The sequence below is a fragment of the Myotis yumanensis genome, unplaced genomic scaffold (genome assembly GCF_028538775.1).
Source record: "Myotis yumanensis isolate MYYU_CA2020_CCGP unplaced genomic scaffold, mMyoYum1.0.hap1 SCAF_6, whole genome shotgun sequence".
Taxonomy (NCBI): domain Eukaryota; kingdom Metazoa; phylum Chordata; class Mammalia; order Chiroptera; family Vespertilionidae; genus Myotis; species Myotis yumanensis.
In genome coordinates, this window is record NW_027223757.1 from 43,016,229 (window position 1) to 43,037,374 (window position 21,146).

The window sequence follows — 21,146 nt, forward strand, 5'->3', positions numbered from 1 at the left end:
TATACCTAATACCTGAAAATAGAATGTTGTGACTAATCAAAATACTGCAATTCTGCATGTAGTTGGCATTTAATGAAACCTGAGAAAACAAATGTACTATGGCACTTCTTTTTCGTGTATTCTGCTAACATAATGGCATTTGACATTGCAGTTGTAACTTCTCTGCTTAAAACTAGCATTTTAAACTATGTAGTTTTGTGGAATTATTTATTAGATGTCTAGTTGGAAAAGTGAAAGATCAAGCTTCCAGATTCATGAAGTTCTTACACAGTAAATTAAACAGTTAAAAGTCTATCATAATTTCTTTACTATTAATTTGTCCCCAAAGAACCAATTTTTCACATATGTTAAATTAGATTCATTTACATCCATCAATGAATCTGAAAGGTTTCAACACCACACACAACTCCACCTGTCCAATTGAACTGCAAGGCAAGGGACAACCTTTCTTCAGGACCGCGGACAGCGCTCCAGACATAGATTTATTCTATTCTGGAGTAGTACATTGAAAGTGGTACATTGAATGGGTAATGTACCATTTGAAGTAGCAATGTGCATATTTCTACTACACAGAGTCTGTGAATTTGAATTATTGCATTGTTCGCATTGTCAAAAGGGTTTTTTATCAACTGTGTTGTGTGTATATGTCAGTGTGACTTACTGGGATTGCTTGGCATACCCAGGATGTGCCAATAGCCATCCCCTTCCAGGGCATACTACTACAAAAGCCATTTACAATAACTGAGTTCCCTGATGAACACTAAACTAGTTATTTCACAGTACAAAAAAAAAATCCTGAAAGACCACCAAGAATTCAGAATACTGAATAACATGCTGTTGATGTCCAGTGGCTAAAGACATTTCTAAAATATGCACTTAGTTATTGCTTTAGAATTCTCCACCTGCAGATTTCCATCTGTTATGAGGGTAATGAGATTAATTTTCATTTTTTCTCACTAAATGTCACTCACTCCCAGGGCGAAAGGAACAACAACAAAAGCCCTAAAATTACTTTCCGAATACTAGAACAGAATGATTTGGTGTAAAAGATGCCTACAGTAAGGCAATTTTTAAACAATTACAAGTTTCTCACCAATACTTATAATATACATCATAGTTCTGGGGCTATATGAAGGATTGACAAAATCATTATATAGTATTCACTGACCAGATTTAAATCTTTTTAAAACTGTGTCAGTTTTATAATTTGCTCCTTTCTCAAAAAACAACAACAACAAAAAAAAACACACTATTTGGTGTCAGGAGATCCTATATGTTTTGTAATAGTGAAATTTATGCACTTTATTCCATGGTTGCATTTTTCTCACTTTAACCATATGGCAACCTTTATTCTAGGAGCCAAAGCTCTGTAGGTTCCAAGGTCAAAGCAGAGATGACAAACGGCAAATGCACACATATATGTACACGCAGAGAGGAGCTTTGTCTAAAAGTAAGGCTCAAAAAAATACAGACTGCTGACATGAAGAGGTATCAAGCCTATGATCAATTACCAGGGAACAAAATGCATATCATGTTCATGTAAAGCTTGTTTCGACAACGACCAAAAGCCCTTAGCTTCATCTTTCACTGTATTTTTATATTTACTGACACTAATGACCTCTTATTTTGGGGCACTATTACTTGAGAATCAATTTTATTTTTCTATTCTCCCAGTGAAAATGAATCTTATTCTAGTTAGCTGCCACCTGCTGGGGCATGAACAAATGTGTGATAATCCTTACAGCACAATGTTTAGATACCTTTTGCAAGAAACAGCAAATACATAATCCCAGGACAACCTGAATTTCAAAGATGTTTCAGAGGTTCTTCCATACCATATCTATATTTAAATTTTTCACATGGAATTCTTTGTAGGAATTCCACTTAACTTGTCCTGCTATTATGTGACATATAAGAAACCTCATCTTATAGTAACACTTGACCTAGTCTTCCATGCATGTGGCCTGTTGTATTGCAGCTAAGCTAAAATAAACAGCCTGTTCATCCATGATGTTAGAGGTGCCAGAGAATAAAGTCGGAGCTGATACCAGTTAAAACCATACTGTTGCATACTTGTGCTTCCCTCTTCTTAACTATGAAAGCTATGCTATGCAACCCCTTGTGATTATCAACACATCAGCTGTTCTACCAACATTCTGCTGCATTGATGATTAATAGCATTTAGAGTTTTAATGAAATTTTTGATGCCAAAAAGAAGTATATCTTAATTAAGAAACTAAATTGGAATAGATTTACAGGCCCTGGAACCTTTTTCTTTTAATTTCAGCTTGTGCAATCTCCAATGGGTTTAAATAGAAGAAAACAAACAGGTAAGATTTCTAGGCACCACTTATTCTCATCACCTTCCTTTGGTACCTCTCGGGGGTTTGTTTTGTTTTGTTTTGTTGTTTAATTAAGAAGTTCCTAAGGCCTCTAGAAGCAGCCCTGGTGGTGACAAAAATGATTCCTATAAAAAAAAAGTTATAAGGTAATAAACTTAGACAAGTCAAGACTGAAATATCTTCCAGTATACGAAGCCTAAGATTCAAATGAATCAATCGTCTCTTGTGAAAGGAAAAGAATAATTAATCCGCAAGGTAACTTCTGTTGAGAGAATATACTTACAGTATGAAGATGAAGAAACGACAGAAGGAAATCTGTTTGTTACCAAGAGTATAGTAGTGATAAGTTTTCTAACATCCCCTAGTATTCCCTAAGTTGGAAATCGTTCTAAGGACCACAGTTGGGTCGTGTTGTTTGGTAAAGAACTCCCGGAAGGTAAAAATTCCAGGGGCTGAGAGAGTGTCCTTAAAAGTTCTTGAGGTTGACCATCCACCCTGGTGACACTACTCCCCTTACCCTAACGGGACGTCCTCCGAGTGTCTCAGAAGCTCGCAATAGTGGCCGCGGTGAACAGGGATGTCTGCTTTTCGGGGTAGAACTAGGGAGCCTGGTCATTGGGAGAATGGGAGAAGGGAAGGAAGGCTGGGGAGCTCTTCAGACCCGCAGGCAGACACACAGCTTCTGGCCATCTGTGTCTCTTCGCCTCCTCGCGCGAGTCCCGTGGCGGAGGCCACTTCCCAACACGTCCGCTCAAGAAATTATTCTGCGCGGAGAGCCGGAGCGTCCGCGGCCAGCCGAGCCCGTGGCATCCTTGATGGGAACTGGCTGCCGCGAGCGGGACAAAGCCACTTGCAGGGCACCGATCTGGCGGGTGCCCCAAGCGCACCGGCTCCGCCGCGCCGCTCCTCGCTTTCTTCCTCTCCAGGCGGAGAGCCCCGCTCGCCCGCCCCTGCTCCCTCCTGTCCCCGTGGGAACGGGAACGCACTCTTTGGAAGGCAGCCCAGGTCGGAGCCCACCCGGAGGGAGTCCTTACCTTTCGCTGGGGGAGGAGGTGGGCGGGGAGGGGGAGGGGTGGTCCTTGGGGAGGAGCAGCCCGAGGAGGTCCGGCGGGAAGTCCCAGGCTCGCGGACGGAGGAGCGCAGCCGCGGGCGCAGAGCGAGCGCGAGTGACGGCGGAGACGGAGACCGTAAAGCTGCGGCGGCTGCTGAGACAGACACGCCTCCTGGCGGGGGTTCCGCGCCTCCTGCTTTAAAGGCGCCGCGCTCCTTTCCCCCCGCCGCCCCGCCGCCCCGCAGCTCCTGCACGTTCCGGACCGCCGCGGCCAAGAGGGTGCCAGCGCAGCGCAGTGGACAGCGGGAGCGAAAGTGCGAGAAATCTGGGCGCCCCCAGACTTAGACGTTAGGAATCCCCGCAACCAGCGCACACCCCAGCTGGGTCTGGGAGCTGGGTCTGGGATGGGAGGACCGGGAACAAGATGCTGGGTCAGGGAGTGATGCGAATCGCCAGGGAATGTGCCCGGCCCTGGGTGGTGACATGCATAAGGAGACCCAGCTCTTTGGGTTCTGGGTGGTGACTTGTAAACCTCTCTGAAACCATAGCAACGAAACTTCTCTGCTGCCTGCATTTGGGGAGCAGCTTGTAGTCTCTAAAGTGGCCCTTTTCGTCCAAGTACTGCCATTTCCCTTTGAGGTCCACCAGACAGATCTTGACCTGCGCCTCACCTGCACCCCCACCCTTTTGCACACTCCCCTCGCATTCCCCGTCCCCTTAGGCGCCTCCCTCTGACTCCTTTCCTGAAAGGGACTTCTCCCAGGGTCCGAGGATGGGCGGGCAGTCTTGGTGCCCGCTTGGCGCCTTAATGGCAGACTCCTCCTTCCCCCCAAGTCCCTGAACTCCCTACCCAAACAAATTGCAGAAAGAAGTTTGGTTTGAGACCAGATAGTCGCCGCCGCACTGGAGGTCGCAGTTCAAAGGCTGGAGAAAGAAATCCGGGGAGCAGTTCAGGCCTGGCTGGCCTCAGGTCTGAATACTCGGAAGAACTTTTTAAAAGGCCAGAACAGGGAGGGGTACCAACCCCCCTGAATCTTCCGGCAACTCTGCTTCCAGGGAGGGAGGGGCCGCTGGTGCCTCACACACCTGGCTACCCCAGCGTCTCAGGAAGAACATCAGCTTTTTTTTTTCTTACTTCCACTGTTTATTTTTATTTTTTTCTTTATTGATGAAGGTATTACATATGTCTCCTTATCCTCCATTGCCCCCTCCACACTCATGCCCTCACCCCCCTGTTTTCTGTGTCCATTTTGCAAAAAATGTCCCATTTCCGCTCCTCAGGGTCAGAAAAGTCAACAGCTATTCAATACCGTTGCTGTTTTATCTTCTTCCCTACAATATTAACTAGAGCAGAGATTTTGCAAGTTGCCCCCAGAGGAAGTTATGGAGCAGCGATTAGAGAGGAGGTTTAAGTGAGACTGAGCAGAAGCAGGGAGGGCGGTAATTTTCAAAGGGGCTGCATAAGGCGCCAGTCTTGACTTCCAATCTCTAATTCCAATGGCCTTAAGTGAAAAACTGTGTCTCCAGAGACCAGCTGTCGTTGTGACTGGAGACAAGCCTTTGTCCTTTGGTTGCTTCTCATAGAGTTCAGCCCTCGCCAGAACCTGGCGCATCATTGCCACCCTCCACATCCCAGAGCTAGTGCCTGCCTCAGCCCAGCCCTGAAACACAGAGACTCAGTCAGCCCTGCCAACCCCTATCCAGCTCCCAAGGAAAACCACCAGTCTCTGCCCTCTCCACCAGGACTACTGGCTCTCCGTGCCCCCTACATGCCAACTGAGCCCTCCCATGTGAGGGAGACTGGGGACTTACAGAGGTTAAGGAGGGGTGAGTTAGTGGCAATAGAAAGTCTCTTAGTCATTTAAAGATCCCAAGGGTGGCAGGGAGGCTCCAGTAATTAAGTCAACAGCGGCCTTGTTGTGCTGAGTAAATAAATAGTCAATGACTCCATTGTGACTCAGGGAGCAGGCAGCACAGACCCGTGACTGGCTCTGGGCGCCTGGGCTCCAGCTACTGTGACCTGCAGCCTAATGGGCCCTGGAGGCACAGCAGAGTTTGGGCCAGGCCCCTGAAAAAAGAAAATACCTCATTCAGGCCCATTGCCCGACGGGAGTAATGCAGACAACTGTCTGCTGGCCAAAGACACTCCCCTTATCATAGGACGCAGCCTCCCCACTTATGGGGAGGGAGGAGCAAAATCCTGGAATCAGTGGATTCCAATGCAAATCCAGCTTTGTTTTGTGGTGACTCTGAGATGTAGAGCAGGGACTGTGCCTCCTTTGGCTTTAAGTGTTCAGCATAGGGTTTGGCAGGCAGTCCGTGCTGAATGAAAGAAGGAGGGAAATGCTGGTGTCAACCTTCCACCTTCCATACTGTTGTCCCCAGGACCACATTGTATCTGGGGAAGGAGAGGCTTCAATCGACATCCTCTAAGTGCTGTGTGTGTTCTTCCAAACCCAGTCATAAATCTATTTTCCAGAGCAAACGGGACACATATAAAAAAAAAAAAAGAAATAACAGAAACACCAATCAGAAAGGTTATACGCACCCTTACGTTCATAGCAGCACAATTTACAATACCTAAGATTTAGAAAAAGCCTAAGTGCCCATCAGCAGATGAGTGGATTAGAAAACTCTGGTACATCTACACAATGGAATACTACACTGCTGTAAAAAAGGAGGAATTCTTACCATTTGCAACAGCATGGATGGACCTGGAGAGCATTATGCTAAGCAAAACAAGCCAGTAAGAGAAAGATAAATATCACATAATCTCACTCATTTGTGGAATATAATAAACAACATAAACTGATGAACAAAAATAGATAGAGACAGAGAAGCATCAGACTGTCAAACTTCAGTGGGAAGGTGGCGGGGGAGGGGTGGTAAAAGATCAACCAAAGGACTTGTATGCATGCATATAAGCATAACCAATAGACACAGACCCTGGGGGGGGGGGGGGGGTGAAGGCATGTGCTGGGGGCTTAGGGTGGACGGGGGGAGGTCAATGGGGGGAAAAGGAGACATATGTAATACTTAAAAAAAAAAAAACTTTTTTAAAAGAAATAATAGGCACTAATAGCAAAGGCATGAGGCCAGGGGGAGAGAGCTGAGAGAAGAGTGGAACAAATCAAAATTATACATGTGACAAATGTATTTCCTCAGTAACAAAATGTTAGCTGGATTCTAATAAGAAAAGTAGACTAACAAGGGACTGTGTACACCTCTTTAACCCATCAAAAGAAAATTCTCCAACACTATAAAGAGATCTTTTCCATTATTTATTTCAGGATTTATGAGGTTAAACTTTAGGGAATCAGCCCCCAATTCTCTTTGGGGGAAGCAGTGAAGCTTTTTCTTCTCCATTTCCAATCATCCCTAAGACTCAACCTTCCATTTTTCCGAAGGTCATTGAGCTAATGTTACACAGGAACCACCACAGGTCTGGGATTCTGACTCCTGAGGACCCAGCAGGGACCAATCTGACTTCCCAAGCTTACTACCACATTTTGTGTGTGTCTTGGCTTTGGTTTGGTTTGAGTTGAATATAGAATTACAGGTATTATTTTGGGTCATCTAGTCCAATGCCCTCATTTTACAAGTGATATAAACCCAAGTGAGAGAGGGAACTTTCTCAGGATGTGGCAGAACTGAGAATGCCTTCCAGCTGTATAGTGGCATCAGGCTGTCTTCTGTCATCCTCTTTTCAAAACTTAGAATCATATAAAGTTAGGACTAAAACAGACTTCAAGGACTTCTTCTCCATTTCAGGGTCACAAACCTTCCTGTCATCTGGAAAAGAAATGTTCACATGTGCCATAGCCTCAAAATTTTGCATACACCAATGGGAGATGCACTTGTCCCCTAAAGCCCATTGTAGGCTGATGAGGAGTCCTTAGACCCCAGGCCAAGAACCCCTAATCTAGTTCAACAACATCATTTTATAGGTGATGAAATCTAAACCCAAAAATGAACACTTAGAGTCACACAGTGGGCTAAGGACAGTTCCAGAACTAGATCCCAGGTGTCCTGATTCCCACCTGTCTTCTGTCCCTCAAGTTGTTTTAGCTGCAATTGGACATAAATTACACTGAGGTGTTGATACTTATGGCTTAATGGATCTTTCTCTCAGAATAATTAATATCTGCCCTTGGAGGAGGAGATCAATTGTTTATTTCTGAAACCCCTCAATACATTGAGTGCATACTATTTGTCGGAAATGGCTATAGTGCTAGTAAAACAGCCCTGAACAAACTAAACAAAACCCCTGCCCTCACTGAGCTTTCAGTTTAGTGGAAGGAAGATAGGTGATAACAAGGGTACAAGCAAATATATAAGATGGCACACAGCAAGGAGTGTTAGAGAGAAAAACAGTGTAAGCAGAACAGGCATGTTGGGAGGACAGGAATGGGGCAAGGGCGATTTTACATAGGGTGGTCAGGGCAGGTCTCTCTAATTAGTTAACATTTGGATAGAAATCTGAAGGACATAAGAGACAGATCCATGTGCCTATTTGTAGGAAGAAGATCTCAGGCAGAGGAAGCAGCAAGTGTAAAGGTCCTATAGTTGGAACAAGTATAAAGCCCTGAAGGAAGAGCAAATAATCCAATTCCCAGATGAGAGACAGGAGATTAGTAGAAAATCCAGTCAAAGAGGAGCAGAGGGACATGTCCTAGGGAGCCTGGGGATTTTTCTCTGAAGACAGAACAGGGCCATGTAAGGAATGGAACAACCTGATACAAATGTTAAAGGATAATTCTGGGTGCTTTATTAAAATAGATTAGACTTAATAAAGGCCAGGGTGGAATCAAAGCAACCAGTTAGGGAGCTACTTTAATATCCAAATAACAGTAAACTGTGGACAAGACCAGGATAGAGGCATGGGATGGTAAAACATGGTCTGATTCTAAATATATTTCTTTTGTGTGTATATATATATACATATTATTGATTTCAGAGAGGAAGGGAAAGGGAGAGAGAGATAGAAACGTCAATGATGAGATACAATCATTGATCGACTGTCTCCTGCATGCCCCACAGTGGGAATTGAGCCTGCAACCCGGGCATGTGCCCCAACCAGGTATGAAACCATGAACTCCTGGTTCATAGGTCAATGCTCAACCACTGAGCCACGCTGGCCAGGCCTAGATATATTTCTAAGTGAAGCTGAAAGAATTTGATAATAGATAAAATGAAGAATTACACCAAGGTTTTTAGCCTGAGCAACTAGGAAATGCAGTTATTTATTGAGATGAGGAAAATTACAAGAGAAGCAGGTTTGGAGGACATTGGATGAATAATAAGTGGGGATTTGGATATATTAGGTTTCTGACATACATTAATCATCTAGGTAGAGATGCCGAATAGACAGCTGTGTAAAATAGGTCTGGAGTTCAGAGGATAGGTGTACATTTGCAAGTCATCAGCTCACAGAGTTATAAAACAAATGAGATAATCTAGGGATAAATGTAGACAAAGAAGTGAGGGGTTCTCAAGATTGAGCAATGAGTTGTTCCAAAGTGTAAACATTGAGATGAAAAGGAAATAGCACATGAGATAGAACCACTGAGGTAGAAGGAGAACCAAGATTTATCCAGAAGCCTGGTGAAAAGAAATGTTTCCCCAAATGAGTGTTCAGCTATATTAAATGCTGCTGATAGGTCAAATGAGTGGGCACCAAGAATTGGTCATTTGATTACATGATGTGGAAAGCATTAATGACCTTGATGAGAGCAGTTTTGGAGTACTGGTGGAATTAAAACATGCCGGAAATAAATTAGAGAGGTAGAGGAATATTTTAAAGGAATTTTTACTCTAAAGTGAGAGGGTAAGTGTCAGTGGGATAAACCGATGCCAAAGAAGAGATGGAATCTAGTACACAAGCAGTGGAGTTGGTCTTCAATAAAGGGGTCAATTAATGCAAGTAATAGGAGAGGAGGCAGAATATATGTACAAATGTAAATAAACTGTTTTGTAAGTGTAGTGCTGAGAATATACTTTTCCTACATGCCTTCCACAGCCCCACGCTGTGCCGTCTGCTCCACTGACACCTTCCTTGCCATCACCTGGCTCCTGACATCCTAACTCCCATGCAGATGCCTGCTTGCTTGGTCCCACTTAATAGGTTTAGTACTGAATTTTTTAAGGAAGGGAAGGAAAAGGAAGGAGAAAAATAGGAACTGGAAGAGGATGTAAGATCTTGTTATTCTGTATATTGTCTTCATAAAATGAGAAAAAAAATATGCTGAAGGCCTTAAGTGGAGGAGAATGTATTAGATGTTTAAGGAGAATTGAGAGTGTGAAAATGCCATTTAGAAGAACGGAAAAGTGATAAGACAATGAAATATAGTTGATAGTTGGTCAACACTCTGTGCCACTGGAAGTTAATGGTCAAGAATCTAATCAGTGATCATGGTTATGGGCTTTTCTTTAGTCATTTTTAGTGCACAAATGCAGGTTTAGAGTAGGTGAGGAGTTGTATTTAAGCAGAGTTTAGGTTTTGCCAGGCAAGTGTGATGAAGAGGTATGGGGATAATCGAGTTAAATGTGATGCAAGGTTGTGCTTTTACTGATGGACCCTGGAATCCAAGCTGGCTAAAGAGTGAAGTGAGGACACAAAGATTCAAAGAGGGGTGGTAAAAGCTGACAAAATCAGCAGGGGCACTCTTTGATAGAAGTTCTGTTATGGTTAGGGTAGTGGAGAGAGTGACTAAGTTAGAAAGGTAAGAGGTGATGATTGGAAAGTTGTTAGTAATAGTTGAATTTAGGATTATAGAGAGGATGTAGCTTTTAGTAATGATAAGGTCTAGGACAATGATGGCGAACCTTTTGAGCTCCGCGTGTCAGCATTTTGAAAAACCCTAAGTTAACTCTGGTGCCGTGTCACATATAGAAATTTTTTGATATTTGCAACCATAGTAAAACAAAGACTTATATTTTTGATATTTATTTTATATATTGAAATGCCATTTAACAAGGAAAAATCAACCAAAAAAATGAGTTCGTGTGTCACCTCTGACACGCGTGTCATAGGTTCTCCATCACTGGTCTAGGAACTCATTAAAGTAGCTATTTAAATGTAAATTTTAATTAATTAAAATTAAGATTCAGTTCGTCAGTGACACTAGTCACTCTTATAATTGTCAATAGCCACATGTGGCTGGAGGCTACTACACTGGGCAGTGCAGATATAGAATATTTCCATCATTACAGAATGCTCTACAGCCCAGTGCTGGAGTGAGTGACTCTGGGAATGAGTGACTGAGGTGGGTTAGAGATGGTTGGAAGAGTGAAGGTCAAAGAAGAGAGTGCAGGGTATTGATGTGGATATTCAAATAACCAATAATGATTGCAGAAATAGTTCTAGTAAGAGTGACAGTAATGAGCCAATATATTCGAGCAATGCGCTGGAAGTGATACAGATAGATATACAGGTAGAAGGGAGGGTTAACAAATGGTGTAGTCTGATGGCATAAATTTCATAATTCAAGAGTTTTAGGAAGGAAGGATAGGCAGTGATAGGTGGAAGCAGCAAGAACACCTACTTCAACTCCTGGCCCAGTGGCAGCAAGTGAGGAAGAGAAACAGTGATCACATAAGATGTCTGCAATTCCCTGAAGGAAAAATTAAGAGAAGCTGGTGACAGACCAAGAGTCCCAGCAGAGAAAGTGAGATGATTTTGGATTTGGGAATATACATAGAAATCTGGAGATGAGAGTGTTATGGGATAACCTGGAAGCTCAAGGCTTCTTGTGAGGACAAATATAAATAGGGGTAAATGCAAGTTGGGGTTAAGCCCAGTGGTCTCCAAGATGTATTGTGGTGCTGAGGTGTTATTTGCGCAGTGAGTAGGTGATAATTCTTCTGGGACCATGCTTTTACTTCTGTCAATAAATGTGTGAGTAATGGAAGGTCCTTATTACCAGACCTCAAACCCTCCAGGCTTGTGTCTGCTATTTTTCCTAGAGGATGGTAACCATCCATACCCCAGGGAGGGAGGGGTGGCAGAGAGAAATTTGAGCACCTCCTCCAATGCACTTTCTTCATCTCACCAGGTACACAGGACATACAGTTAAGCTTCTTTATCCTGGAAAATGCCATGTCCAAACTCAGCCACGTGAAATGACTAAATCAATGCTTCTATAATCAATCCATTACTTCATGTGTAAACTTTTTTCCACTCAGCATCTTCCCTATTTATTGCATCCAACTTTCTCAATGTCAAAATTTTCTCACTTAGTCACTTCACTTTTGCCTGGACTCCTGAAATTGTACCAAAATTAAGTACTCCTCAAGTACTCTCCTTTGATGACTTTGAGTGTTCCAAAGAGTCTCAATCACCCTTCCTACCTACCAGTATAAATTTTAGATTCTTCAGCTTACTTTGTACTATCTCACCTCATCCACCTCACTACTGCCACTCCTTTCCTTACTAGTCTCTAAACCTCCAAGTCCTACTTCAACCCCTACCTCACTTATTCACTCTTTTAGCAAGTATTTATTGAGTGCCTACTGTGATTCAGGGACATGGAGACAAAATAATAAGAAACAGAAGTAAACCGTGTACTTTGTGGAATATTTCTAAAGACACATAGTAACTATGATATTCCTGCTCCTTTTTTAGTAGAAAGCACTGAGACAAAAGCAGGAGTATAGCAGCATTATGTATACAGTGGCATCTGCTAGAGAGGCATTGTACCAGAAAATATTTCTTAATGGATTCCCCATCCTACTCCCAACATAGAAGGAAAGAACCCATGCAGAGGCAATGAAGATTATTAGGGATATGGAAAAGTGGAGAGGGATTCCAACTTTGGGTCAGATAAAAAGGAGACAGGGATAGAGGTACATGTTTCCCCAAACCACAGGACCTGATTTGTCAGATCATGAGGGAACTGCCAAATACAAGTCCTCAGGATGATTCCCCATCTACCCTTCATCTCTACTCTTTCTTAGAAGCTTAATGCAAAGTTTCCGAGCAAGAAAACTATTATTTCTGTAAATCCTGCTGTACTCTAGGGACACTTTCACACAAAGTATCACATGTAATTATTTTAACAATCATCAAATGCATAATTAGTATTTTAGCAGTGGTAAAAATAAACCATAGAGAGGTTATATAACTTGCCTGGGGACACACAGCTAGAGAAGGCAAAACTAAGATTCAGAACTTTGTAGTTTATTGTTTTTGTTGTTGCATCAGAGGAGGCAGGTGGAATAAAGTAGTATGTGCCCCAGCTCTGTCTCTTATTCCAAAAGGTTTCAGATATTGTTTATAAGCCATGAGGGATAAAGTCCTACAGTTTCAACTGGAAATGTGGAGGGCTGGAGAACATGGAGATACTCAGAATGAGCAGATGTGCTCCCTCAGTAACCCCTTGAGAAAAGGATTTGTCTGGAGCCAGAAATCAGAAGCAGCTGCTGCTCAGAAAGTAAGCCAGCTTAAAAGCAATCAGAGGGCTCTTCTTCTCAGCCTTTATCAGAGTTCAAGAAAAATTTCAGAACTTGACCTAATCCCTTAAGAATGTTCTCAACAGAACCTAAAGGATATCCTTTGCCAAGAGCGCAATTCTTACAACAAGTGAGAATAAAGACAGAAACACTTTTAGAAATAACCCTTCATCCATACCATAATACCTTCCTAGTTATTCTTCCTATGGGAGAATCTATACCTGCCAGCTATATATTCACTTTCTGACCAAGAAACTGCCTAGCACTTTCTTTTTTTTAAATATATTTTTATTGATTTCAGAGAGGAAGGGAGAAGAGAGAGATAGAAATATCAATGATGAGAAAGTATCATTGATTGGCTGCTTCCTGCATGCCCCACACTGGGGACCAAGCCCGCAACCTAGGCATGTGCCCTTGACCAGAATCGAACCTGGGACCCTTCAGTCCACAGGCTGATGCTCTTTCCACTGAGTCAAACAGGCTAGGGCTGTCTAGCACTTTCAAAAATGAGGACTGGAAATGATTTCCAAGAACATGATGTTCATGGGTTGGTTGTCCCAATGACAGTGTAGGGTCCACTTGTATACATCACAGGATTCAAGCAAACTCTGTAAACTATTTCAGAATGTCACATAGGGGTTTATTTTTTTTTTTTCATCCAGCACTGAAACATTATGATTGATTTAGTTCATCGTAAAAAAAGTTGCTAGTTAAAGAACTAAGATTATTTGCTTCGAGGGCCCTGCCTGGAGGTCATCGCGTTATAGAAAGCTGTTACAGAGAACCTTTAGGAGCTGACCAGGGTGCCAATAGATTTTCCTCCCCTACTTTAATGTAGTCATTCTAATTAGCAGTTTTCAAATCTCTTCTTGCAGGTGAGCCCAGCTTCCAAGACTGACAGTTCATTAAGGATATGTACACTGCTGACCACCTACCTTTCACATTCCTTCCTACCACAGAATCACACAAGCCGCAGATCAGGCCTGCCATGGCCTTGTTTGATTGCGCACTGTTGGAAAGCACACTGAGAGGTAATAGAATTCAGTTATGGTTTTTAATTCTGTAAATTAATGGATGAGGCATTAAGTCTAAAATGAAAAGGAAACAGAGAGGTGCCTAGAATAAAAATGTAGGTTCATACTCAATTCTAATGGAGAGTGTGAGATCAGAAAATAAACTTTTATTTTGTAATCTGTTGTCCCAACAAACTTTTTAATATGAACCTGTTTTTGATCTGCTTCCAGATTAGTGTCCCTTTGTAAACACAGGTTAAATTTGAGTACAAGGAGATGAACAATAGCAATGCATCACTTCGCTGCATCAATATTTTATGTAGTTGATCATGTAAGAATCAGAAGCAGATTTAGCTTTCTCTGTGGACTCTAGGGACTAAGGGTCTGTTGACCACATTTCCACTTTACAAACAGAGCTATCCAACCAAGACTTATTTACAAACTGGAAATGTGGTCAAACATACTGCCTCTGATATTTTGTTTGCTCTTCTATGCTGAAAAATTGATAACTTCAGAGAGTTATTTCTATAATACTAGATACATATATAATAAGGAAAAGAGAAAAAAATGAATCTGTGATATGGAAACAAATGATGTCTGATAATTAGAAATTGCTATTTTGGTGGATAAAACAAAAGAAATGTGGTAATTTCTATAATATTTTCCAATATTCACTCATTTTAATGCAAGATACAAGTTTCATATTTATATGCACTTCAGTGTATTTATGAAACTACAATCCAGGACTTAGCAATCAAGATCCAAATATCAGAAGCCAGACTTATTGAAAATGGTTTTAGCTATAAGGAGGAAGAATCTAGAATTTGCAAATGTTTTTCATTTACTTCTCTTCACTCTATACTTATGCCAATCACTAAAGAGGGCCAATTGATATGTTCTTCTCACTCCATAAGTGAGCAGCAAGAGGTTTGGAGCAATATCATGGCATAGCAAAAGCAACACTGGGCTAAGAGTTCCAACTGGACCTCTATTTAAACAGGATGTCTTTGGTAATTCAGTTCATTCTACCTGTTCTCTCATTTATAAAATCTGGAGCAGTAATTTATTTTGGAATCTATCAGGTCTTTTCAATTTATAGAAAGCAATAGTTTCTTGACAGAACCAGGGCCACATTGAAGTCACCAGTGGAATGGGAGTAGTACTCAGGCCTCCAGACTTTGACTGTTATCCATATGATGAAGTGCATCTGAAATAAAAAGCTGAGCTGCAGATGGTGTATAGTTCCCTGCTTCCATCCTTCATTCAAAGTCATCAGAAATATACAACTTATCATCTAACTTGAAAATAAATTTCCGTACAAAAAAATAAATTTTATTCACTTAGCAAAAATCACTAAAATAGTAATTTAATAATTTGATGTCCTTTTCTGTCTGACTTATTTTACTTAGCATAATTCTCTCAAGATGCATCCATGTGGTTGCAAATGGCAGTATTTCATCTTTTTATGGCTGAATAGTATCTCATTGTGTATATGTACCACTTCTTTATCCAACCATGTCTTGGCTATTATATAGGATATAAAGCAGAAAGCAACAAGTGAACAAACAAACAAACTCACAGACACAGACAACAGTATGGTGGTTACCAGAGGGAAAGGAGGGTAGGGGAGATGATGAAGAGGGTAAAAGAGGTCCAATATATGTTAACTGAAGGTGACTAGAATTAGGCACATGATGGAACATACAGATGACATGTTACAAAATTATATACCTGAAACATATATAATGTTATTAACCTATATTACCCCAATAAATTGCATTAAAATTTTTAAAATATATAATTTGATGTCTAAAGTTAATGTATACAGGACACATTACATAATAATTTTTAAAATATGACCCTGATCAACCTCATTCAGTATTTGGACCCAAGCAACTAAAAAATTTCCAGAGAAAATTATGCAACTGAGATGTACTGGGTTGAGTAGTATCATATCAAAACCATGTGACTTTATTTGGAAAAAAGTTTTTGTAAGTGTAATCAAGATGAAATCATGCTAGACTAGAGGGGTTCCTAAATCCAATGTGACTGTTGTTCATACAGGAAGATGGAAAATGGAACACAGGTACATACAGAAGGAGAAACACCAGGTGGAGATGGAAGAAGATAGGAGTGATACCTTTTCAAACCAAAGAACTCCCAAAAGGATTGCCAGCAACCACCAGAAGCCAGGGAGGAGGCATAGAACAGCTTCTCCTTCGGAGCTCCCAGACAGAACCAACTCTGCCATTGCCTTCATGTTGGACTTCTACCCTCCCAAACTAGGAGAGAATACATTTCTGTTGTTTTAAACTACCCTTGTTATAATACTTTGTTAGGGAAGCCCTAGGAAACTAATACATAGACAGTCTGACCAAACTTATTAATGACTATAAATTTCAATTGAACTTTCAACCCTGTCCTACAAGTTTGCTCTCCCACTCTTCCATAAAACGATTTCACACCTCATTTTGTCTCCTCTAAAACCTCATCTCAGTTTATGACATGCTTCATCCCTACTCAAAACAAAAGTCATCAGATAGAATCCTTTCATCACCCATCAGCAAGGGCACTCCTTCACTGCCACCTGTTCCTATTTCATTACACATTCTTGATCTTCCAAAAGATGGCATGACCCTACCTTTTCTTTCAAAGACCATCCTATCAGTACTTGTATCCTGGATTCCATAGTCTCAAGCATTTTTGACCCTATAGTGTAGCACTCTTTCTTAGCAATAAGAAAAACAAAAATAAAGTAACTTCTCATCCCTTGTCTTCCTTCAACTACAGTTCCATTTATTCACTAATCTTCAAGCAAAAGTTCTTCTGATCTTGTTTTTTGTTTCCTTGCATCACCTTCTTGATGTACTCCATTTGGGCATTCATCTCCTCCATCCCACTGCACACATGCTTGCCAAGATCACTAGTCTGCTCATGTCGCTCAATCCTGTGTTCCTGTTTCTCCCTCTTTATCTTCTTGATTTCTCAAGAGCATTTCATACTGATAGACCAACATCACTTTTTTGAAACACTTTTATTATTATTATTGCTGTTGTTGCTGTTATTACTTTAATATTTGTTGTACCATGTTTTTCTGTGTTTTTCATTTTAGTTTCCTTGATGGGCTCATTCTTATCATGCTGATATTTAAATGATGGAGTAATCCTGTTTTAGAGCTTCGCTTATTTGTCCAAGTGAATTAATCCAGTGACATGGCTTTTGAGTACCATCTCTATGTTAAAGACCTAAAATACTCTATCTTCACTCATAAGCTCTATCTTACACTCAATTCCATTTGAACGTCTACTATAGCAATGTCCCAAACAGGGCTCCAGATCTACCTGAAACCTTTTACTTTCTTAGTCTACCTCACATCACAAATAGGAGCAATATCTACTCCGTTGTTCAAGTCAAAATCCTGAGTCATTCATGATTCTGCTCTTTCTCTCACAACCATCCCCATAGTGATTTTATTACCAAGTCCTATTCGTTCTTTCTCCAAAATATAGTCAAAATCTGCCCATTTCTTCATGTTTATTGCCCTGACTTTGATCCAAGCCACCATCATCTCTTAGCTAACCTACTGCCATAACAGAATAAATTGTATCTTTTCTTTCTGCTCTTGCCCCTGCAATCCAGTCTTCACACAGCATCAAAGTGGTTTCCCCCTGCTTGAAACTCTCTGATACCTGTTGCAGTCAATGAATTTTTGTAATACTCAACTCCTTACCATGGTCCTGCATAGCCTACTCTTTCTAACTTCATTTCCTGCTAAATTCAACCTCTCTCACAATTGCCTAGCCACACTCTCCCCACCCACTCTTTTTCCTGAACACACTGTGCTTGTTTTGGTCCCATGGCCTCTGCACTCATTTGCTCACCATGTCACACTCCCTTTTCCTCAGCCTGGACTTCTCTTGCCCGAGGTCTTCATGTGGTTGAGTTATTTTCATCTCTCAGGTGTTAACTTCTTAGCGATATCTTCCCTGGCCATCCAGCCCCACCTACTACACTCACCATGTTATTCTGTTGCTGTTTGTCTCAGCACTTATCACTATCTGTTTCACTGGAGAAGAAGCCCCGTAACAGTGGGAACTATGATTTCTTTATTTGTCACTCTATCCCCAGGGACTGGCAAAGAATAAGTACACAACAAATATTTATTCACGAATCCTTATTATCCCACAAGTACTATGCAAAATGCAACTAATTACAAAGATTTTATAGTTTCTTACCTGGAAAGCACCACATTATATAATCATTATTATATCCTTTGTGTCCATTCATAATTAAAATACCACAAAAGTTATTCCCCAAAATTTATAAACATCAAACCTGGTTGTTGTTGTTTTCAGAGATAGAGTTTCATAGTTAGATACAAAGAATAAAATTATCACTACAGATGGCCAATTTTTACAAGTAAGCCTCTGTTTTCCTGGTGACTGGACAATTCCAGAAGACTGCAATTTCATCTGATTGTGCTCAGAAGGGCCAGGGCTTTTAGTGCCTAAACTAGCAGTGCATGGATACCATTGTTGTCACGTAGACACAATTACTGGAATATCCATAATATTCTCATTATTTCTCCTCTTCATCAAGATTGTTTATTGGTTTGTCACTGTTTAAGGCTCTGGGAGGTGATCTATATTTAACTGTCTCCTATAAAATTTGATGGGATAGTAGAAAAGAAAATTCTCAGCAGTACTTTTTCTGGGTTCTTATAACCCTCTGAAGGAGTAAAGTACCTGAATAATTGTTACATGCAGACACTCCCTTAAGTGTTCTGAACATTTTATCTCATTAAACACTCCAAAAACAATACTTCAAGGCCAGTATGGAGACAGATTCTGAAGGTTCTTCAGCTCCTCAGTCTACTTGGTGATTTGATAAGCAGAGCTCTGCTTACTTCTAAAGTTTATATTCTTTTCACACTACTCACGAAGAATAAATCTGATAACAAAGAAATTCCACTTGTGAAATGAAATGAATTAGGTCAGATAGAAGACCTTCTCCTGGCTGAGCACATAGTTTGATAATATGCTTGATTTCACATCATTATCATCAAGGAATCCTCAAAATAGCGTTCCCCTATTTTCTGTAAAAGTGGTGTTTTATTCCAGAAGGACAACTCTAAAACAATTTGAAAGTAAACTAATTTTCAGTCTTTATCTCAGCATATTGTTGAAATGTCTCATTTATCTGTCAGTTTTCTTATACTGTTTCATACAGACAACAAAAAACAGTTGTTGAGTATTTTTTGTTTTGTTCTGTTTTTGTTTTCCTAGTTGAAATACCTTCTAAACAGAAAAAGAATTCTAACTTCCAACTCCATTGACCCTAAGTAAACTCTTCAAGTTCAAAACTGATTTTAACTTTGGCAGTTTCTATTGCCTGCAATATAAAGGTGAGGGAACTCTAAGATTAGACCTTCAAGTGTGGGAAAGGAAGATGTCATTGATAGGAAACAGAAGACCCAGCTCAGTCTCATTGCAAAATGAGGACTGCCCACCTTGGGTAGTAAAGATTTTTTTTGAAGACTACAAAATATTTATGGGGAAAAAATTCTAAGACAATGGTAGAAGTTCTCTTGCATATTAATTATACTAATTAATTTATATACATTTTTCTATACTCCTTAATGTAGAATTGGAATACATTATCTGAATATAGAACAAAATAATTGAAATCTGAAAGTAACCATATGAATAAACAAGAAAAACAGATAAATAAAAACTCATAGACACAGACAACATTATGGTGGTTACCAGAGAGAAGGGAGGTGGGGGGTAGTAAAGTGTAAAGGGGGTCAAAAATGTGTTGATAGAAGATAATTTGACCTTGGGTGGTGGGCACAAAATGCAATATACAGATCATGTATCATAAAAATATACACTTGAAATTTGCATAATCTCTTTTCTCCCTTTTTTTTACTGAAACTTGCACAATCTTATTAACCAATGTCACCCAATAAGTTTAAGAAAAAATTAAAATAAAAAACTTTGCAGAAATTTTCAAATTCATATTTACAAAATAATATATGCTTTCTAATAAAAAATGTTTCATAACATGGGTGCTTGTTACAAGTACATAATAATGTCTGTATCTACTTCTTAACCTCCTATATCTCCCTTAAGAGTACACAGACATATGGTGATTTTTCTCTTTGTGAAAGAAAGTGCTACAATTTCTAAAGCTGCCCATTGAGTGTTTCTGAGCCATAGCCAAGAGCTATTTCAAAATGAGGACAGATTTCTTTTCTCCCTGGGGACAGACAGCATGATGCTTCCTTAGTCATGCATTCTAAGTCTTTTCTCCCTCAGATCTTGTCTAATCCCAGGCGTAAAAAGATGCTTCTTCCACTATTGAAGTGGTGACAGCTATCAAGGTGGGAGTAAGTCCATTTTTTATTAACTCTATGTTAAATTAAATCATCTATAATTCTGTAAGGTTGAATTTAACCATTCACTTAAAGACAAACAAACAAGATCTCAACCACTCCATTGGAAAAGAAACAACTACCAAATTGTTCTCTGATATGGGTCAAGAACAGATCATTGTGAATGTAGGTGAACATAATTATGACATACATTCATAATGTGTGGCACTGTATCCATTCTCATCAAAGAGCATGTAAAGATGGTGCTTTAGCTATACGAGAGGTTATAATCATCTCATCTCCCTGGTCCATTACTGTGTTTTCTCAAGCCTCTATCTTATTTGCATTGGCTGTCTATACTAATAAAAGGATAATATGCTAATTAGACCAGATAGACTGAACATCTTCCAGACATCCTTCCGGATAAAACCACAGTGCCAGGGCCGAGAGAGAGCAGTTAGGGGCAATCAGGCCAGCAGGGGAGAGTGGTTAGGGGAGATCAGGCCAACAGGGGAGAGTGGTTAGGGGTGATCAGGCCAGCAGGCAGAAGGGTTAGGGGTGATCAGACAGGCAGGCAGAGTGGTTAGGGGTGATCAGGCCAGCAGGCAGAAGGGTTAGGGGTGATCAGACAGGCAGGCAGAGTGGTTAGGGGCGATCAGGCAGGCAGGTGAACAGTTAGGAAGCCAGTGGTCCCAGATTGTGAGAGGGATGTCTGACTGCCGGTTTAGGCCGGATCCCACTGGGATCCCCAAGGAGTCCCAGATCGGAGAGGGTGCAAGCTGGGCTGAGGGACACCCCCTCCCATGCAGAAATTTCATGCAACAGGCCTCTAGTAGTTAAATAATAGTGAATTTTTTATTGTTGCAGAATTTTCCCAATATAATGCCTCTTTCATATTTTCATAGAGCTTGAGC